The following is a 23,412-nucleotide window of genomic DNA, read 5'->3' as shown; positions in this document are numbered from 1 at the left end:
AAAGAAAAAAAATATTTTTATTTTCAACTTATTAAAAGTGTTTAATTTTTTCTATATTTTTTGCTTTTGTGTAAATGTTTTTCAAATTCTATTTTACTTCCATCATTTCATTTTATTCTATTTCAGTGTATTCATTTTTTCAAGTTTTCAAACAATTTCTTTTTTTCTTTCCCCTTTTTTCTCTAATCTATCAAACCCCTTTCAACACCCAGACCAAAACACACCTAAGATCTAACATCATTTATTTGATTTTTCTGTATATGTGCATGTGTTGTTTTTAATTTTTTAATTTTAATTTTTTTTAATTTTAATTTTTTTCTAATTTTAATTTTTTTACCTCATTAACTCCTTTTCTCCCTTCAAAATGACAAAATGAAGGAATTCACCCCAAAAGAAAGAGCAGGAAGAAACAAAAGCCAGGGACCTAACCAACACAGATACAAGCAAGATGTCTGAACCAGAATTTAGAATCACAATAATAAGAATACTAGCTGGAGTCAAAAATAGATTAGAATCCCTTTCTGTGGAGATAAAAGAAGTAAAAGCTAGTCAGGATGAAATAAAAAATGCTATAACTGAACTTCAATCTCGAATGGATGCCACGGCGGCAAGGATGGATGAGGCAGAACAGAGAGTCAGCAATATAGAGGACAAACTTATGGAGAATAATGAAGGAGAAAAAAAGAGGGAGACTAAGGCAAAGAGCACAATTTAAGAATTAGAGAACTCACTGACTCATTAAAAAGGAACATCAGAATGATAGAGTTTCCAGAAGATGAAGAGAGAGAAAAAGGGGTAGAAGTGTTATGTGCGAAAATCATAGTGGAAACTTTCCTAACCTGGGGAAAGACACAGATATCAAAATCCAGGAAGCACAGAGGACTCCCATTGGATTCAACAAAAACCAACCATCAACAAGACGTATCATAGTCAAATTCACAAAATACTCAGGAAAGAATCATGAAAGCAGCAAGGGGAAAAAAAAGTCCTCAACCTACAAGGGAAGACAGATCAGGTTTGTAACAGATCTATCCACAGAAACTTGGCAGGCCAGAAAGGAGTGGCAGGATATATTCAATGTGCTGACTCAGAAAAATTTTGCAGCCAAGAATTCTTTATCCAGCAAGGCTGTCATTCAAAATAGAAGGCGAGATTAAAAGTTTCCTAGACAAACAAAAATTAAAGGAGTTCGTGACCACTAAACCAGCCCTGTAAGAAATTTTAAGGGGGACTCTCTGAGGGGAGAAGAAAGAAAGAAAGAAAGAAAGAAAGAAAGAAAGAAAGAAAGAAAGAAAGAGAGAGAGAGAGAAAGAAGAAAGAAAAAAAGAAAGAAAAAGAGAGGAAGGAAGGAAGGAAGGAAGGAAGGAAGGAAGGAAGAACCAAAAGCAACAAAGACTAGAAAGGACCAGAGAATACCATCAGAAACTCCAACTCTACAAGCAACAACATGGCAATAAATTGTTATCTTTCAGTACTCACTCTTAATGTCAATGGACTAAATGCTCCAACCAAAAGACATAGGCTAACAGAATGGATAAGAAAACAAGATCCATCTATATACTGTTTACAAGAGATGGACTTTAGACCTAAAGACACCTTCAGATTTAAAGTAAGGGGATGGAAAACCATCTACCATGCTAATTGTCAACAAAAGAAAGTTGAAGTAGCCATACTTATATCAGACAATCTAGACTTTAAAATAAAGACTCTAACAAGAGATGAAGAAGGGCATTATAGCATAATTAAGGGGTCTATCCACCAAGAAGACCTAACAATTGTAAACATTTATGCACCAAATGTGGAGGAACCCAAATATATAAATCAATTAATCACAAACATAAAGAAACTCATTGATAATAATACCATAATAGTAGGGGACTTCAACACCCCACTTACAGCAATGGACAGATCATCTAATCAGAAAATCCGCAAGGAAACAATGGCTTTGAATGACACACTGGACAGATGGACTTAAGAGATATATTCAGAACATTTCATCCTAAAGCACAGGAATACACATTCTTCTCCAGTGCACATGGAATGTTCTCCAGAATAGACCACATACTGGGACACAAATCAGCCCTCAACAAGTACAAAAAGATCAAGATAACACTGTGCATATTTTCAGACCACAATGCTATGAAACTCGAAATCAACAACAAGAAAAAATTTGGAAAGGTAACAAATACTTGGAGACTAAAAAACATCCTACTAAAGAATGAATGGGCTAACCAAGAAGTTAAAGAGGAAATTAAAAAGTACATGGAAGCCAATGAAAATGATAACACCACAACCCAAAACCTCTGGGACATAGCAAAGACCGTCATCATAAGAGAGAAGTATATAGCAATCCAGGCCTTCCTAAAGAAGGAAGAAAGATCTCAGATACACAACCTAATCTTATGCCTTAAAGAGCTGGAAAAAGAACAGCAAATGAAACCCAAAACCAGCATAAGACAGGAAATAATAAAGATTAGAGCAGAAATTAATGCTATTGAAACAAACAAACAAAAAAACCAACAGAACAGATCAATGAAACCAGAAGCTGGTTCTTCAAAAGAATTAACAAAAGTGATAAACCACTAGCCAGTTTGATCAAAAAGAAAAAGGAAAGAACCCAAATAAATAAAATCAAGAATGAAAGAGGAGAGATCACAACCAACACAGCAGAAATAAAAACAATAAGAAGAGAATATTATGAGTAATTATATGCCAATAAAATGGGCAATCTGGAAGAAATGGACAAATTCCTAGAAACATATACACTACCAAAACTGAAACAGGAAGAAATAGAAAATTTGAACAGACCCATAACCAGTAAAGAAATCGAATTAGTGATCAAAAATCTCCCAAAAAACAAGAGTCCAGGGCCAGATGGCTTTCCAGGGGAATTCTACCAAACATTTAAGGAAGAGTTAACACCTATTCTCTTGAAGCTGTTCCAAAAATAGAAATGGAAGGGAAACTTCCAAACTCTTTCTATGAAACCAGCATTACCTTGATTCCAAAACCAGAGACCCCACTAAAAAGGAGATCTATAGACCAATTTCCCTGATGAACATGGATGTAAAAATCCTCAACAAGATATTAGCCAACTGGATCCAACAATACATTAAAAAATTATTCACCATGACCAAGTGGGATTTATACCTGGGATGCAGGTCTGGTCCAATATCCACAAAACAATTAACATGATTCATCACATCAATAAAAGAAAGGACAAGAAACATATGGTCTTCTCAATAGATGTAGAGAAAGCATTTGACAAAATATAGCATCCTTTCTTGATAAAATCCCTCAAGAAAGTAGGGATAGAAGGATCACACCTTGAGATCATAAAAGCCATATATGAAAGACCCAATGCTAATATCATCCTCAATGCGGAAAAACTGAGAGCTATCTCCCTAAGGTCAGGAACAAGACAGGGATGTCGACTCTCGCCACTGTTATTCAACATAGTATTGAAAGTCTTTAGCCTCAGCAATCAGATAACACAAAGAAATAAAAGGCATCCAAATCGGCCGGGAGGAGGCCAAACTTTCACTCTTTACAGATTACATGATACTCTATATGGAAAACCCTAAAGATGCCATCAAAAAACTTCTAAAACTGATTCATTAATTCAGCAAAGTTGTGGGACATAAATTCAATGTACAGAAATTGGTTGCATTCCTATACACCAACAATGAAGCAACAGAAAGAGAAATGAAGGAATCGATCCCATTTACAATTGCACCAAAAACCATAAAATACCTAGCAATGAATCTAACCAAAGAGGTGAAAATTCTATACACTGAAAACTATAGAAAGCTTATGAAAGAAATTGAAAAACACCAAAAAAAATTGAAAAATATTCCATGCTCCTGGGTAGGAAGAACAAATATTGTTAAAATATCAATACTACCCAAAGCAGTCTACATATTCAATGCAATCCCTACCAAAGTAACACCACCATTCTTCACATAGCTAGAAAAAACAATCCTAAAATTTGTGTGGAACCAGAAAAGACCCCGAATAGCCAAAGCAATCTTGAAAAAGAAAACCAAAGCAGGAGGCATCACAATCCCAGACTTCAAGCTATACTACAAAGCTGTAATCATCAAGACAGTATGGTACTGGCACAAGAACAGACACTCAGATCAATGGAAAAGAACAGAGAACCCAGAAATGGACCCAGAAACGTATGGCCAACTCATCTTTGACAAAGCAGGAAAGAATATCCAATGGAATAAAGACAGTCTCTTCAGCAAGTGGTGCTGGGAAAACTGGACAGCAACATGCAGAAAAATTAACTGGACCACTTTCTTACACCATACACAAAAACAAACTCAAAATGGATTAAAACCTCAATGTAAGATAGGAAGCCATCAGAATCCTCGAGGAGAAAGCAGACAAAAAACCTCTTTGATCTTGGCTGCAGCAACTTCTTACTCAACACATCTCTGGAGGCAAAGGAAACAAAAGCAAAAATGAACTATTGGGACCTCATCAAAATAAAAAGCTTCTGCACAGCAAAGGAAACAATCAGCAAAACTAAAAGGCAACCGACAGAATGGGGGAAGGTATTTGCAAACAACATATCAGATAAAGGATTAGTATCCAAAATCTATAAAGAACTTATCAAACTCAACATCCAAAACACAAATAATCTAGTGAAGAAATGGGCAAAAGACATGAATAGATACTTCTCCAAAGAAGACATCCAGTTGGCCAACCAACGCATGAAAAAATGCTCCACATCACTCACCATCAGGGAAACCACAATGAGATACCACCTCACACCTGTCAGAATGACTAACATTAATGACTCAGGCAACAACAGATGTTGGTGAGGATGTGGAGAAAGAGGAACCCTTTTGCACTACTTGTGGGAATGCAAGCTGGTGCAGCCACTCAGGAAAACAGTATGGAGGTTCCTCAAAAAACTAAAAATAGAACTACCCTATGACCCAGCAATTGCACTACTAGGTATTTATCCAAGGGATACAGGTGTGCTGTTTCGAAGGGGCACATGCACCCCCATGTTTATAGCAGCACTATCAACAATAGCCAAAGTATGGAAAGAGCCCAAATGTCCACCGATGGATGAATGGATAAAGAAGATGTGGTATATATATATATATATATATATATATATATATATATATATATATACACACACATACAGTGGAGTATTACTCAGCAATCAAAAAGAATGAAATCTTGCCATTTGCAACTAGGTGGATGGAACTAGAGGGTATTATGGTAAATGAAATTAGTCAGAGAAAGCCGAATATCATATGACTTCACTCATAGGAGGACTTTAAGACACAGAACAGATGAACGCAAGGGAAGGGAAGCAAAAATAATATAAAAACAGGGAGGGGGACAAAACAGAAGGAGTCTCATAAATATGGAGAACAAACTGAGGGTTACAGGAGGGGTTGTGGGAGGCGGGATGGGCTAAATGGGTAAGGAGCACTAAGGAATCTACTCCTGAAATCATTGTTGCACTATATGCTAACTAACTTGGATGTAAATTTAAAAAATAAAATTTAAATTAAAAAAAAATCCCACCAAGGGGCCCAGAAGAAGACAGCTTTGCTTGTGAAAGGGATGGGGCTTGGTCTAAAGATGTATATCCAACTATACATCTGGACGCTGGGTTCTGACACAGGGTGGAGAGCAGGGAAAACCACAGATTGGGCAGGGAAAAGCAAAGGAGCAGGAGCGAAGGCTGGCACTGTGGAAGTCTGCAAAGTGGATTTCTAGCAATTAGTCTCCATACATAGATGCTCCCTACTCATGCCCCTTGTCTAGTAAATTGATATTTTTCACTGGGAAAAGAGCCTGATTCTTCTCCCAAAGAATAATGGGAGATATCTCAGAGAGAAGAAAAGAACAAGAATTCACTGTCTCCTAGGATTCTCCTATATCTAATTTTTTTTTTTACTGTCCATGTCAACCCGAGAAACCAAATGAACATGCAATAGCTCAGTGCACCCTAGACTTTCCTTTCTCCTGAAGTCCCCACCATGTACAACCCTGCCCTTCCCCGTTTGTTCAGTATAGATGGAAGGAGCAATTGGGTCTCATGCTTCGACTGACAGATGAATGAGTGACCAGGAATTGGTTAGCTCAATAGCCACCATTCCTACAAAATTGGTTTAAAAAAAAAAAAATCAACAAAGAAACTAATAAAAGCCTTCCTGGTGAGGAACTTTAAACTTTTAGACCAGCTCAAAGCCTCTGATTTCCCTTTTTTTAACTGCACCAAATACCAAGAACCAGAACACTGTTTGTGAGATTGCTTAGAGGGATCCCAAAGATGTACCAACCAACCCTACATGAATCTGAACCTACATGAACACTATTTCTAATGAACATTTTTAGTAAGAAGTAATACGTACTCATTTCAATGACAGGCAATTAAGATTTTGCTTTCAGCAAAACCTATGAAGAGTCAACTCATTTATGTGGAGGGAAAGGAGCTCTGCCGAGTGCTGAGACGTAGATCTAAATCAAGCCTTAGATGGAGACAAAGCCAAGGCTTCCGACCATGTGCTCCTCCAGGACTCCAACGTGTGCCAATGCCAGGGGGTCCTAGAGCCTGCAGAGAGAGAAGAATGCGAGACCCAGGATGATAAAATCCTCACCTAGATCTGAGGAAAAGTGTCATCAATAGACCATTCACCCAAGCTCTCAAAAAAGATGCGAGGGTAAAATAAGGCTGCAGTTTATACCCAGACACCTGGGGCAGGCAGGATAATAGGGGCTCACCAGACTCAGGGCAGAAGGACATGGAAGTCATTCCAAGTCCCATTCACCCATGGAAACAGGGCTGTTTAGTACACTAGTTAGAACAGACTCAAGGGCCAAGGGTGAGCCTGCAGGCAGATGGGCCAGGCTGGGAAGGTCATGATGAATCAGGTACTTAGAAGCAAGGCTGCAGCCCAGGAAAGCGGCATGCATTTGTATGGTCCCTTTCAAAATCGATATGCGAGCTCTACAGCCTACGTGCCCGGAAGCAGCACTTCATTTACAGGAGCTGCCGATGGACTGAGTCACCGGTTAAGTGATGCTTGAATAGAAATCGCTCTGAAGCTCATACTCCCTTCCTTCCTTGAACACTCACTGAGCACGTACAAGATGCTGGAGTCTGAAGATGAACAGGTGGTCAGTGTGGACACACCAATCCCCACAACATGTTAAAGGACCACAGAAAGTACGGGTGCCTGGGTGGCTCAGTGGATTAAGCATCCAACTTTGGCTCCGGTCATGATCTCACGCTTCATGAGCTCAAGCCTTGCGTGGGGCTCTATGCTGATGGCTCAGAGCCTGGAGCCTGCTTTGGACTGTGTCTCCCTCTCTCTCTGCCCCTCCCCTGCCCACGCTCCCGCTCTCTCTCTCTCTCTGAAAAATAAACTTTAAAAAAAAAATTTTTTTTAAGAAAAGGACCACAAAGTTGAAGGCCCCTATGGTAGCTTCTTCCTTTACACTTAGCAAGGGGATTTCAGCCTGAAAGTCAAGGTTTGCACTGACAACAGTCTTCAGGGTTTTGTTTGTTTTGTTTCATTTTTTTACCAAGTCTTACCTTGGTGGCTGTTTTTTTAAGAGGCTTTTCTGCTAAATTCATTTTACGTGTAGTTTTTTTACTAACTGGATTTTATCAAGTATTTAATATGGATTATGTTAAGTGCACAACAACATGCAGAAACTTCAGGATCTGATTTTTTTTTTATTATATGAAATTTATTGTCAAATTAGTTTCCATACAACACCCAGTGCTCATCCCAAAAGATGCCCTCTTCCATGCCCATCACCTACCCTCCCCTCCCTCCCACCCCCCACCAACCCTCAGTTTGTTCTCAGTTTTTAAGAGTCTCTTATGCTTTGGCTCTCTCTCCCACTCTAACCTTTTTTTCTTTTTTTTCCTTCCCCTCCCCCATGGGTTTCTGTTAATTTTCTCAGGATCCACATAAGAGTGAAAACATATGGTATCTGTCTTTCTCTGTATGGCTTATTTCACTTAGCATCACACTCTCCAGTTCCATCCACGTTACTACAAAAGGCCATATTTCATTCTTTCTCATTGCCACGTAGTACTCCATTGTGTATATAAACCACAATGTCTTTAGGATCTGATATTTTTACAACTTAGCACTGTGTTAACTATAGAATGAACAAGGACTTCTTAACATTTTCACGTGGCAGCTATGAAGGACCTGTCATGCTTTCTCATTGTTCTTAGGAATAGTAAACGGCAACATTCCACTAAGCTGAGCAAGACACTGACTCTTTTAAAGGAAAAATTTTCCCCCATTTACCACCTACTCACCTTTAGACCCAAGTGCCCAGTGAGTGTTTGAGAAGGAACTGGAAGTAGATAAATTTCTGGAGTGACTTCTATTTAACACCAAATGCATCACATCCCTTGTCTGAGTAACTTGTTTAAACTGTGATATTTCTTTGGGGCACCTGGGTGGTTCAGACTTAAGTGTCTGACTCTTGATTTTGGCTCAGGTCGTGATCTCACAGTTTGTGAGTTTGAGCCCCACATCGGGGCTCTGTGCTGACAGTGCAGAGCCTGCTTGGGATTCTCTCTCTCTGCCCCTCCCCCACTCACTCTCTCTGTCTCTCTCTCAAAAATAAACAAACTTAAATTAAAAAAAAAAAGAATACTTCTGCCACTATAAAACTACAATAACATTTAAAATAAATGTAATCGAGGTGATTTTTTAAAAGGCTACAAAACTTCAATTTAATGAATCTATTTTAAAATGGCAGGTGCTGATGTGACTCTAGAAGGTCAGTGCTGGGGCACACCTTGCCTGTGGCATTATTGTGGGCACATGAGCTGTACTCCCAGTACTTCTCTCTACTGAAACTACCATAGACAGGCCTTTGCTTGTACTAGGTACTAGGTGACAATCCCGGTCCTTCCTGTGGAAAGGAATCTCGTTGCATATGTCCTAGGTCCGCCTCTGTTCTTGCACTGGCATGTGACAATTAATATCTGCTGTTCTGCTATTCCGGAATCTCTTTACCACACACATGACCACAGGGTGTTCATTCCCTTCTAATTATTTAATCGATTTCACAGCACTGTGCCTCCCTGCTGTCTCTAACTTCAGCCCCTCTTCTATTCAGAGGCAGGTGCTGAAATGCCTCCCAAAATCAGACTTGGAATCATAGCCCCAAGGTTCCAAGAGCCCATATGAAGTTCTAAAATCTTCACCAAAGGCAAAAATTAAAGTCTAAAGTACCTTCAGAATGGTCTCACTTTGCAAGTCAAGCATGAGATCCATGGCTTTATCTATACAGCCCTGTAGACTAATTCTTATACTCACTGAAGTTTGAGAACCACTGAAACAGACTATAGGCAAGAATAAAAGGGATGTCTCTCCTTAGAAGTTTGGGCAGCCAAGCCAATCCACGCCGCAGAGAAGCGTAGTACCCGGGGATACACGGGAGGCCAGTACAGAATGCCAAAATGTTCTTGCTTGCTGGGAGAATCCACTCTTTTGTCTTCTAGTATGGAGTTTCTAAACCTATGTTAGTACATGTGTTCACACTGTGAGATCTAAATAAGATAACTGTGGACTCTCATCCTACGACAGGTATACAAAGTAACTTGTTAGATTACAAGTGCATGCATGCCATTTGGTTAATTCAGTATTGCATGGCAGGTTGATTGATTTTCCTTGTTAAGTCCCATAATTAACTCACACCAAAACCTCTTTCTCTAAAATCTCCTTTTTGAAAAATGTTAATCTTGGGGCGCCTGGGTGGCTCGGTTGGTTAAGCGTCCAACTTCAGCTCAGGTCACGATCTCGCGGTCTGTGAGTTCGAGCCCCGCATCGGGCTCTGGACTGATAGCTCGGAGCCTGGAGCCTGCTTCCGATTCTGTGTCTCCCTCTCTCTCTGCCCCTCCCCCATTCATGCTCTGTCTCTCTCTGTTTCAAAAATAAATAAACTTTTAAAAAAAAAGAAAAATGTTAATCTTGTTGAAACATACAATTCTATATGTATTTACTGAAAAACAAAATGAATCTTATTAAAATTCAAGGTCATATTACACTGTGCCCAAAGAATCATTCTGCCATCAGGCTAAGAATCAGAAGAAACATATGGTGTACATAAAGTTATCATGTGCAAGCAAGCAAAAAGAATATCTACTTATTCAGATGGAGAGGCAAGGGGTGACTGGGTGGCTCAGTCAGTTAGGCATCTGACTTTGCTCAGGTCATGATCCGGCAGTCTGTGGGTTTGAGCCCCACGTCGGGCTCTGTGCTGACAGCTGGGAGCCTGGAGCCTACTTCAGATTCTGTGTGTCTCTCTCTCTCTCTCTGCCACTCCCCGACTCGCACTCTGTCCCACACTCGTGCTCTCTCACTCACTCTCTCTCTGTCTCTCAAAAAATAAAAATTTTTTAAAAATTTTATTGCTAAGATGGAGAGGCTGAAATATGATAACCGATATGTTGCCCTTAATTAACCCAGACCAACAATCAGAATATTTGGTCTGCATAATTTTCCAGAAGACATTTTAACGTCGTGGCCTCTTAAAGCAATATGGTTTCTGCAGGAAGTGCGCCCCTGGTCCTGCAAATGTCTCTTGCTTCAATAGGGTTTGGACGGAACAGACCCAGGGACACCCCTTCTACCAGCCTGCGACCACCCTCTAAACATTTTTTCAGTCACAACCTTCAGAGCCATCTTCTCAGCCACCCTTTGCCTCCAGGACCAGCCAACACCCTATTTTGAGCTTAGCTCCTTATTACCGATCAACCATGAGCACCCAGATTCATCAGAATCATTCCACCGAGGTGGAGGCTGCCATCAGACACCTGACCGACATGCATCTGCGGACCTCCTACACCTACCTCTCTCTGGGCTTCTATTTCCACCACGACCATGTGGCTCTGGAGGGCTGGGCCACTTCTTCCACAAGCTGCCTTAGGAGAAGCCTTAGGAGGGTCCTGAGCCCACTTGAAGATGCAAAACCAGTGTGGTGGCCATGCCCTCTTCCAGGATGGGCAGAAGCGTCCCAGGATGAGTGGGGTAAAGCCTTGGATGCCATGGAAGCCACCCTGGTTATGGAGAAGAACCTGAACCAGGCCCTTTTGGATCTGCACGCCCTGGCTTCTGCCTGCACAGGCCTCCGTCTCTGACTTTCTGGACAACCACTTCCTGGATGAGGAGGTGAAACTCATCAAGAAGATGGCGACCACCTGACTCTCATCTGTAAGCTGACTGGCCCCCAGACTGGGCTGGTTGAGTGTCCCTTCCAGAGGCTCACCTTCAAGCATCAGTAGGAGCCCTTGAAGCCCAACAGCCTTTGAGGGGCCCCTCTAGCATCGCCTGGGCCAGGGCTTGTGCCTGAACTTCTTGCAGCCACTAGGCAGCTTTTTAGCCACCCTGGAGCCCTCTCCCAAGCCTTGGACCAAATAGAAACAATAAAGCTTTTTGTAGCCAAAAAAAAAGCAAAATAGTGTCTGTAAATATTCAATTACAAGAACTAAAAGGCATGACTGTGCCAAATTTTGCCCTGTTTCTACCCACCAGCCTCCTACCACCAGGATAAATTTTCATTCTTATATTAATTGCCTTTGCTCCTTCTACAGCCACTTAGCTCTGGTCATCTCCCATCCAAAAGCCTGGTCCTGTCCAGTCACCCTCGTGTCAACATGAAGGCCCTAACCACTTGGGCCATCCCACTTAGAAACCTGGACATCTCTCCCTTACCTCACATCCAGGCAACCACCAGCCCTGCTATCTGCTCTGGCTGGCCTCTCCTCACCTGCAAAGCCCCCCTCCTGGTTCAGACCATCAACATCTCCCACCTTAACTACTGAAATACCCTCATAATTGCATGCACTTGTGCTCCCCATCAACCTGTTTTCTACACAGCAGCAGAGTGATCTTTTCTTTTTAATTTTTTCAATGTTTATTTATTTTTGAGAGAGACAGAGAATGCGAGTGGGTTAGGGACAGAGAGAGAGGGAGACACAGAAGCAGAAGCAGGCTCCGAGCTGTCAGCACAGAGCCCAACGCGGGGCTCGAACTCACGAGCTGTAAGATCATGGCCTGAGCCGAAGTCAGACGCTCAACCGACTGAGCCACCCAGGCGCCCCCAGGCGTCTCTGCAGAGTAATCTTAAAGTGCAAATCAATCGTGTCCCTCATTTGACCCTTTTACTTATTGCCCTTTTCTCCCAGAATCATAATAGAATCCCTCCCTACCTGCCAGGCATGTTTCTCATGATCTGACCCCTGCCACCTTCTCTAGCCACAACACAGGCCACTTCCCACCCCCACCCTACCCCCGCTCACCACATCTGGGCACCCTCAGACTTGCTAAGGCCCCAGCTCTGTGGCTTTTCAGGGGCTTTGCACCTCCTTGGTCGTCAGCCTGCAGTGCCTGCCCCTCCCAGGAAGCCTGAGCCTTTCCTATACTTCCAGACTGCTACCCTTATTACATCATTTTATGATGTGACCAGTATAATTATGGCACCCCAAAGATAACCATGTTCTAATCTTTGGAACCTGTGAATAGGTTATCTTACATGGTACAAGGGGCCATGCAGCTGTGATTAAGAATCTTGAGATGGGGAGATTGTCCCAGATAATCCAAGTGGGCCAGATATAATCACATGCGTCCTTGAATGCAGAGAACCTTTCTCACCTATAGTCAGAGAGAAGTGACATTGCTGACTTTGAAGATGCAGGAAGGGGCCATGAGTCATGGAAAGCAAGCAGCTCTAGAAGCTGAAAGAGGCAAGAAAATGGAACTTCCCCTAGAGCCTCTGCCCACGTCTTGGTTTTAGCCTGGTGAGGCCCATGTTAGATTTCTGATCCACAGAACTGTAAGATAATAAATGTGTGTTGTTTTAAGCCCCTAAGTTTGTGACAAATTTTTTATAACAGCCAGAGGACACTAACACACATGATATTTGTGGTATTTGTCATCCCTCTAATATTAGGAATTATTTATACCATGTGGTATAAAGGCTCTGGAGTCAGACCGCCTGGGTCAAGCTCCCACTTTTCCACTCACTAGCCAGATGGCTTTGGGCAGTTAAGCTAACAAGCTTAAGCTAAGCTTCTAGTCCCTGATCCATAAGAAAGGGATAATAATGCTTATCTCCAAGGGTGGTCATGAGAATTCAGTAAGATAATACGAAGAAGCACTTAGCATAATGACTAGCACAGAGTAAGCCTTCAATAAGAGTAGGCCACCATGAGTGTTGTGATTGTTGGGTGTGTGACTATTTCTTTGCTCTCACAAGATTATAAACTCTGTGAAGATAGGCACCGTGACTTTATTGCTCATTGCTGTATTTCCAGGCCCAAGCACAGAGCTGGATGGAGTAGGTAGTCAGTGTAGAAATGGATGGATGGATGGATGGATGGATGGGTTTACATGTTAACTACTTTAGGTCCCAAGCATTACATAAGGCCTAATTCACCTGGTTAGCTCAACAATACGAGCTGAGTGGCTGCTGTGCATGGTAGGCATTTTGCCTTGTGCTGATGAATAGAAAAGGAAAAACACCCCCCATCAATCCTCAGTTTGTTCTCCGTTTTTAAGAGTCTCTTATGGTTTGGCTCTCTCCCTAACTTTTTGTTTCCTTCCCCTCCCCCATGATCTTCTGTTAAGTTTCTTAGGATCCACCTAAGAGTGAAAACATATGGTATCTGTCTTTTTCTGATGACTTACTTCACTTAGCATAACACCCTCCAGTTCCATCCATGTTGCTACAAAGGGCCATATTTCATTCTTTCTCATTGCCACGTAGTACTCCATTGTGTATATAAACCACAATTTCTTTATCCATTCATCGGTTGATGGACATTTAGGCTGTTTCCATAATTTGGCTATTGTTGAAAGTGCTGCTAACATTGGGGTACAAGTGCCCCTATGCATCAGCACTCCTGTATCCCTTGGGTAAATTCCTAGCAGTGCTATTGCTGCGTCATAGGGTAGGTCCATTTTTAATTTTCTGAGGAATCTCCACACTGTTTTCCAGAGCGGCTGCACCAGTTTGCATTCCCACCAACAGTGCAAGAGGGTTCCCGTGTCTCCACATCCTCTCCAGCATCTATAGTCTCCTGATTTGTTCGTTTTAGCCACTCTGACTGGCATGAGGTGATATCTCAGTGTGGTTTTGAGTGATGGGCATTGAGGAGGGCACCTGTTGGGATGAGCACTGGGTGTTGTATGGAAACCAATTTGACAATAAATTTTGTATTTAAAAAAAACTTAAAAACAAATAAATAAAAATATATTGAGAAAAAAAAAGGAAAGGAAAAACAAAGTGCCCCTTATTGTCTGTGACTTACAGCAGCCCAGAGTTCTCAATGGGTACATACAAGGCAAAAGCACTAGATGCCATGGACTGAGTGTCATGAAAGTGACAAGCCAGAGACCCCTCAGAGATATAAAAGACGATATGGTCTCATCTATTTTGGGTGATCTGGGAAGCGTTTTTGGAGGTGGTGAGATGTGAGAGGGTATTTGAGTCTGGGCAAAGTTTCTATCGGATGAGAGCAAAGAAGGAAAAGCATTCTGGTTATGTTGGAGGAATAGGAGACAGCAGCCTGCAAGAGTAAGTCTGACCCATTTTTTAGATGGTTTTGAACACCAGCTAAAGACTCTGGGCTGCCCCTTAAACGTAGGGAGAACGGGTGACGAGTTCAGATCCCGGAAGCAGCACAGTGGAGCAAATCAATAAGACGATGGCAGGACTGGGCTGGACAAACAGCCATCCCACCTCATACACCATGTGGGGGTACAATTACTAGGTTTTAAAGATGGGGGCAAAACCAGATGATAAGACGTTGCTGATCTTCACTTTCAAAACTTGTCTGGAATTTGTTGTTTTGACGGCCAGATCCGGATCCTCGCCCTTGCCGGTCTTGAGCTTTGTTCACTAGCCTGGGTAGCAATCTCTGTGCTCTCACCAGCTCCCTGGGCTGCGCAGCTCCTCTTTTGTGGGCTCCCACTGTGAACCTATTCAGATGCTTCTCCCAAAGTGCTGGTGGTTTCCTCTCAAGCTCTCAGCAGGGCCCTTTTAGGGTTCAGTCAGCATGGAGCCTGTCTGAGAGCCTTGAAAGTATAATAAAGGGTAAGTCAGCAGTCCTTGCCAAGAACCCCAAAACCTTAGTCTGTGGGCGATAACCCTCCCCATCCGGACATAAAAGCAGCCTCCCTTAAAAAAGCAAGTTTTGTCTCATCAGCGACTGACACAGAGCTGCGGGTGAAACCCAGCCCGATCCTGGGAATCTGCTTGCACACAGACAGGTACAGAACCTTTCTCCACCCTTGACTTGTGATGCCAAACTCTACTGTAAAACATTTACTCGAGAAAAGTCTCCAAGTGGGGTTTATTTCTATTACAAATCGCACTCGAATATTTCCCAAATGTTTTCTGAAATCAGTCCCGTGCACTTTTTAAAAGCTCTGTGTTTCCAAATTCTTTTGAAATGTGTAGTGATCAATGCAGGTTCTGAGTTGAGTATTCCTGCTCATGCCACATTTTCACCTAATTTCCAATCTTTTGTGGTATCCTTGATTAGTAAGGTACTTGATGTTATCTTTTACTGTGGGCCCTTGACTGTAGAAATATGTTGAAATGACTCATCGATCATAATAAAAGACTTCAAAGGGATCCAAGTTAAACCTCAGGATTCTGAGGCACACACTAGACAGTAAATTTCTTGTATTTCAACCTCAGGACAATGAGACCAGCGGAGAATTTTGCTAAAAATGCCTAATGAGTATGTTAGTCACATCTAAAAATCATCTGTTGTCCACATGTTCACATTATATATATGTGTGTTATCTCTACATATAGAGACAACACACACATATATAGGGGATGGGGGGCTGTGGGGGGAGTGCGTTGCCTCCGCCAACCATTTATAGTGTAGCAAGATGTAGTTTCAACTATTCATTTCCACTGATCCAATCCCTGAACATCAGAGGTCGCTGTAAAAGAAGAATAAAGTGACTCCCTTGGGATGGAAGCCTTGCCCCCAACCAAACCAGAGATGCTGCAAAGCACCTGATTCACACTTTGTCTCTATGGGCTGCAGTTTGAAACACAAAGTTGAAATCCATTAAATGATTGCCTTAAATCCCAATTCAGAAACACTTTTCTGTCGTACTTCTATGAATTCTGCCTTATGTTTTTCAAAGCAACCAAGTATTTGGCTGGATTAAATTTTTAAAAAGACAAGAGATATCCATTGTGTGTTTAGTGTTAATAAAGCTTTTAGAAATAATGTAGTGCAGGTTAAAAAATGAACACAATAAAAAATAAAGGACTCTCTTTTTATTAGAACTTAAAATTTCTGACCACAAGGAAAAAAGTCTGTAACTATGTATGGTGATGGATGATAACTAGACTTAGTGCAGTGATCGTTTCTAAATTTATACAAGTATTGAATTATATTGTTGTACACTTGAAACTAATATAAGGTTTTAAACAAAGAAGGACTTTAGAAAGATGAATCCTACAGTAAGCCGAAGGACAGCATGAAGCTTGGAAGGAGGAGGAAAGATTCGCTGGGAGGGGAGCGTCTGCCTTACGCAAAAATCAGGTGGGTTTTAACATGAAAATTGATGGTGGAGACAGGAAGGAGAGCAGGAACGGTTCAGCAGTAAGTCAACATTGGGTAACTGATATCATCGGGGGGCAGAGGACGGCTCAAAACTTCCAACTGGGAGAGATGGAGAGATAGGGAATTAAGGAAGACAGAGAAGGCAAGAGAAAATGCAGATGTGAAACCAATTAAGTAATTAATGTTTCCTTTTTTTAAAAGTGATGCCTGATCTGACTCCTAAAGTCTTCAGGTTCACTGGTCAAAAAGAAAAAGGCAAACACACACACACACACACACACACACACACACACACACTCACACACACACACACACACACACACACGAAAAAGGGGAAAGCATGAGCATAGCCACAGAGGTGAGAGTCTGAGGCTGTCAGAATAGCAGGAGGAGAGGACGGTGGCATAGACTCAGGCCGAGTGGCAGGATGGCAGAGGGACAAATGTGAGAAATCTTTCGCAGGCAAAAATCAATAACATCTGATGATGATGTAGGGGATAAGAGAGATGGGGAGGATCAAGAAAGTATCTCAGGTTTCAAGCTTAAGTGACCCCTGGGATTTTGCTCCCACATTGGAAATGGAGAATAAATGTGAAGGAGGAGACAAGTCAGGGAAAGATGATGGATGCCACTTTGACCCTGCTGAGTTTAAGGGGTGGGGGAGCCAGTGGGGACAGTTTCTATCCCGACAGAGACGTGCAGAGCTGAGCCGAGAGAACCAATGAGATGAAGACACAAAGCATTACATTGTTGGCAGCAAAGTAAACCCTGCCTGTGTGGCATCACTCTGAAAGAGCAAAGAGAAAGAGAGCACACATCTCTCTCTCTATGCAGACAAAAGAACCAAACACTGAGCACCACGTAGGTCAGAAGAAAAGAAATAATCCAAAAATATTTGCCATAAAGAGGTATCGATACCATCAGACCACACGGAACTAAAAACTGTAGCAAAGGACAAGTTACTGATTCATTCATGAGCATGCCACCTGCTATTCCACTGACAATTTAACCATCTGGTTGAGCAACAATTTGGCATTTCATTACTTACTGCCAATCAATGGAAACGCCACCAGGATATCTGGAGGGACGCCTCCTGCCTCTCGAACCCATGTGCCATTTTAATCAACACTTCGCACTTTGAACATTCTGTATGGTAAGGTGATCGGAGAGGCAACACCATTTACAGAACAGATTAGAAAATGTCCATCTAACACTCTACTTGAAGACAAGAGGGTTCTTTATCCTAGGACCCTATTAATACAAGTTTAAGAGTTGAGGTGTTCTTGATGAACAAAAATGTGTCACTTAGTAGAGCTGGTGAAACAGATCTCCTGCTGGGATTCAGCCACTGAACTTTTGTGTGCTCTGCCTGAGCAGCCCATGGACCGAGCTCTCTTTTGGAGACTCGCATAAATGTGGAAAGTGAATGACATCACCTTCAACGGGTGCTCTCAGACGAGCTGACACCACATTTAACAGAAGCCCAAAAAATGCAGGAACTCAATCAGCTCAAATAGACATGGCGGCCGAACTTGATCTGCCAGGAATTCTCCCACCTAGAGCTCTATGAAACAATAAATGTCTAGAACCTTCTGGTTTTCAATTATTAAATGGAGCAACTTCTGTAACCAAAGTCAAATAACCTCACAAGGCTTGCTGGCCACCCTTTGCGATAGAAACACCCAATAGTACGAACGGGTAACGGTGATCCGGGCTCCGAGCCCAGGAGAGGGAGAGAGGGAAGGGAAGCAGGGTCTCAGACTGCCCTTAACCCTTAATTACAGGACGGAGTGGCTCATTCACAGCTTCCCTGCCTGAGTTCTCTATCTCCCCGGCCGTCTCTGCCCCCCGCCCGCCACCCCCCTGGGGAGGTTGTGTCCTTCTTTCATTTCTTGTGTCAGATTTCGGGCTGACACGTGGTAATTGATTCCGTTGCTGGTTAGACGGGTGTTAAGTGGGAGGGATGAAGTTTCAGTGAAAACAAATAGCACTTCATGGGTCTGACCTTTCCTCTTTGGAGCTTTTGTTGTGGTCGGCTCTGGGGTGTGCAGTTCAAGCGCGTGCGAGCCCCTCGCGTCTCTGCCTGCAGTCGCCTGGTTCACCTTCATCAGCTCCCGTCGAGCCCAAGGCAGCTGGACTGTCTCCGTGTCACTTCTGGCTCGATGACGGTCCCGCGGCAGGTGGAAGCTCCGATTTGCACCCGAGAACCGGTATCCCAGAGGCCCAGGTGGCTGAGCACGGCCTGAGCCTTGTAGGGTCACGCGCCTTCATGGAGATGACCTCCACTCGGAGGATAAGACTTGGCCCTTCAATGACAGCACCCCTGTCAAGAGCCGCTTCCAGTCTGTGGCACAATCTCAGCATTCTGCTCCATCCACCCAAAGGAGGCCTCAGTGCTGCGCCTCGACCGCTGTGAAATTCAAAGTGGCCTCAATAGAATGAATACTTTTGGCTTATTGTCATGAATGCCCTCTGCATTTCCCAGATCCCCTTCAGGACCGAAGGGTGCCCTTCTCCAGGGCTGGGAGGTGGTCCGTCCTCTGCAGATGCTGCCCTTGGCTGAAGGGTGCCACCTTGCACAAGATCACACCCTTTTCCTGGGACAGCTGGAATGCAAGGACCCACCGACAGGTCAGGAGCATGACAGCCGGACCCTCCTGCTCTGACTCAGCACGACGCTGAGGGCCAGGCCAACTTCCCATGGGGTAACAGCAGCATTGCTCAGCCTCTTCTCTGCCCCTTGCTGCTTCCTTCCCTCCTCCTCGGTCACGAGAGTGCCCCTGACAAACATCCCACACGCTAACACCCCCCTCAGAGTCTGCCTCCCAGGAACCCAGCCTGACGCCAGAAGTGCCGTGAAAAAGTGGAGGCTCGTTGATAGGATTTTGGAGCTGCATCACCCACTGCCTGGCCAGCGATAAAGACCTCATCACATAGCCCATGGCTCAAGGAGGCAGTGTAATTGCTGAAACTTCCAGCATAGTGAACTAGGGTAGCCTATGGGGCAGGAAACGGCCAAGCATCAGCTGCTGGAGAAATCCCTATGGAATTTTTATCTTTCTCATCTTTATCAAGAGATGAGACTGGGTGACTGTTGCCGGGGCTACTGATGTTGGGGAGATTGACCAGGAAGGCCTGAGGACATTAACTCTCAGTTGAATGCTAAGCATGGCAGCCAGAAGGTCCCCTTGCCAGTCTGGGAAGGGACTCTGCCATATGTCTTCAAATTGCAGAGAAAGCTAAGGATCAGGCCCAGGACTTAGTCATAAAAATACCAGAACTCCACAGAACTTTATCCCCCAACCCGGCAACTCTGTTAGGGCAAAACTCAGAGCTCCTGTATGGAAGGACAGAAGAATGACACCCTGGGATACAGGGTGGGGCTATCCAGGGTGATGACCTCCAGTCTTGAAGGCTAGAACCCCTTGAACTCTCTGAGCCTCCAAAGAGGTCACTCCTCCCCATCAGAGCTAGTGCCTCCTGATTGCAGGAGGACACTGTGCAGAGACCTCTACCCTGCTAGACACACACACACACACACACACACACACACACACACACACAGAGGATCTGTCCCCTCCTCACCTCGAGCCCTAGAATTAGGTCACAACATGATGGACCAAGGAAATACTGGGCTTTCCAAGGAGGGAAAGGAACAGACCTGAGGAGCTGCGGGCTCCAGGCAACACATACTGGCAGGAGCCAGAAGAGGAGGCAGGGGCCAGGCCCTCAGGGCTCTGGGTCAGGGACAGAACACAAAGCTGCAGAAGCAAGAGTTTATCCACAAGAGAACGTTATTCTGTGATCCGGATACAACACCTGTATCAGTTTGCTCGGGCTGCTGTAACAAAATACCATAGACCGAGTGGCTTCAACTACAGAAATTTATTTCCTCCCAGTCCTGGAGTCTAGAAATTTGTTATCGAAGTGTCAGTAGGGTTAGTTTCTTCTGAGGGTCCCTCTCCTTGGCTTGTAGGCGGCCGCCTTCTCCCTGTGTCCTCACATGGCCGCTCTCCTCTGTGTGTATCGACATCCCAATCTCCTCTTCTTATCAGGACACCCGTCAGATTAGATGAGGGCCCACCCTAATGACCTCATTTTAATTTAATTATTCCTTTGAAGACCCTGCATGCAACTACTATCACATTCAGAGGTACTGGGGGGTTAGGACTTCAACATATGAATTGATGGGGGTGGCGGGGGACACATAACAACATCCCAACAAAAACTTCAAGAGGCAAAATTAGCATGCTGCTGGGGTGGCTCTTGGAAGCTTGGAGCAAACGATGGCCATACTGAGGAAGTAGAAGTGCCAGGACCACCACGATGGACAACGAAGGACAAGTAGAAAGGCTCAGGGGATCAGGGGAGAGGACAGGTCGAATGCACAGAAAGACCAGAAAACCCAGTAGATGCTGTTCCACGGAGACCCCAGGGCATCCCACATGCTGAAGCGAGGAGTGAGCTGGAGACAGCCGACAGCACCACTGAAAAGCTTCTCTGCAGGGCCGGGCGGCAGGAGACGGCAGCACAAGAACAGCATGACAGGACCCAAAATAGGAGAATCCAGCAGCCGTCAGGAGCTGGACCGACAACTGTCCTGATGAGTGCATGCCCAGGGATGATCTGGGCAGAGAGAAGAGATGAATCTTAGAGAACAGCACCCGCAGAGGCTGGCAGAGCAACGAACCAAAGTATTGCTCTGTCCATCCTCCCAGAGGACTCTGCCCTGGAGGATCGGGACACTGGGTGAGTGAACCCATTCTCTAGCCATTACCCTGGTCCCCTCAGGAATCATGGGGATGGGACGGGCAGTGGCAAACCCCACACAGATAAGAGCTACCATAGTGAAGAAGTCCAAGGGGAAGACTCTAAAACTGCCCCCACCCCAGCCAAGAGAGCGAATCCAAAACAATATCATATCCTGGGGTGGATTTTAAAGCTGAGAATTGCCCTCCAAGACTCACAGGATACACAGAGCGGCCCCTATCCTATCACCATTGAATTAATCAGCCTGGTATCTGCAGAAATCAGATGGGTGCTGGAGGATGATGGTCCCCCACAAACTTAGGCAGCCAGCCACAGCTGGCACTGAGGCTTCCTGGCCTGACGGTGTAAACTCACTTAAGCATACGCTCGGGTACAAAGAATGCAGCCTTTGATCTGGGGACTGTGCCCTTTTGGTTCCTATCAAAAGAGAATCGGAAACCATTCACATTAACTCAGAACAGACAAAGGTGGTCACTTGCAGTGTTGACTCGGGGCTATGTGAACTCTCCCCTCTGTGTCACCACGCAGTCTGAGGAGGCCTGGACCAGCTGGCCATCTGGAGAACATCACCGTGGTGACGACATCGTGTGAACGGGACCGGAGAAGCAACAAGTGGCAAATACACTGGAGCCTTCATAAGTCAGACTCACCCAATAAACACAATGGAAGTAACTCCCCGAGGACTCAGGGCCCTGCCACATCAGTATCCTTTTTAAAGGTCCCAGATCTGGGGCATGCCAGGATATCTTAGCCAAAGAACAGAACAAATTATTGGACCTCACTCTTCCTAAAACAAAGACCTCAGCACAACACTGGGTGGGTTTCTTTGGGTTCTCTGGGTTCCACAGTTAGGAATACTGCTCGTGTCCATTTCAAAGGGACACAAAAGTTTTGAATAGGGACCAAACTGGAAGAGGGTCTGCAAAGAAAGGCCCAGGCTGCAGGGCAAGTGACTTAAAACTTGAGCCTTGTGGACCAGCAGATGCTGTGGCATTAGAAGCATTAGAGATGAGGGGTGCCTATGTGGCTCAGTGGATTAAGCGTCTGACTTGATCTCAGGTCATGATCTCATGGTTCATGAGTTCAAGCCCCGTGTCGGGCTCTGTGCTGACAGCTCAGAGCCTGGAGCCTGCTTTGGATTCTGTGTCTCCTTCTCTCTTGCCTCTCTGCTGCTTATTCTCTCTCTCTCTCTCTCTCTCTCTCAAAAATAAACATTTTTAAAAATTTTTTTACAGCATTAGAGATGGAAAAAGACACTCCCAGCTCAGACCCATAGAGTTCCAGAATAGGCCATGTCAACTACAGCAAATATCTACACAACTTTAGAGAAAACGGCTCCTAGCATGCTACTGGGCCCTGGAAGAAATGGAGTACCTGACCCCGGGGACATCAAGTAACCAGTCATCCATGATGGGCTGGGCTGCATCACACCCATAAAGCCACATGGTTGGGCAGGCCCAGCTGCAATTCCTTGTAAAACAGACATCCGTACCAAGGTCCATACAAGCCATACAGGCAGGTAGCCCGGACCCCGCATTACTCACCACTGTTGCTAAGTACCTCTCCGTAGCTCAAACCTACTGCCACATGCAATGTCTGTTATGAACAGCTGACGGAGGAGGGAAAAGACCACGCTTGATTTATCCTGGGGTCCACTGAATATGAGGGTACAAGTGGAAATTCGCCAGCGGCTGCAATATGGCCTCCTTCACAGGGTAGCCTTGAAAGACAATAACGAGAGGAAACCATCCCAGTGGACACAGCTTTGGATGGCACATACTCCATGTTTAAGGGGAATCTGGAAACTGCCCGTGTGCAGATAGCATAAACTTCTTACGCTTCAGTGGGATGTCCTGGGTCGTCTTGTCCCTGAATCTAGCTGAGCATCAGAATTATTTGAGAAACTTCTAAATGGAGATCCCTAAGCCCCTCCCCCAAATTACTAAATAGACATTCCAGATATGGAGCTCACGAATCTATGTTTTAATAAGATCCATAGTGATTCTCATATTGCTAGTCCTGGTATATAGGAAACA

At 44.1% G+C, this 23,412-nt stretch overlaps 1 pseudogene; it reads left to right on the top strand.

Moving 5' to 3' along the window:
- The first annotated feature begins 10,771 nt into the window (after positions 1-10,771).
- On the top strand, positions 10,772-11,296 carry LOC122198405 (annotated as a pseudogene).
- Positions 11,297-23,412: the final 12,116 nt, after the last annotated feature.

Source organism: Panthera leo, chromosome C2 (genome assembly GCF_018350215.1).
Source record: "Panthera leo isolate Ple1 chromosome C2, P.leo_Ple1_pat1.1, whole genome shotgun sequence".
NCBI lineage: Eukaryota > Metazoa > Chordata > Mammalia > Carnivora > Felidae > Panthera > Panthera leo.
This window is presented reverse-complemented; position numbering and strand designations above follow the sequence as displayed.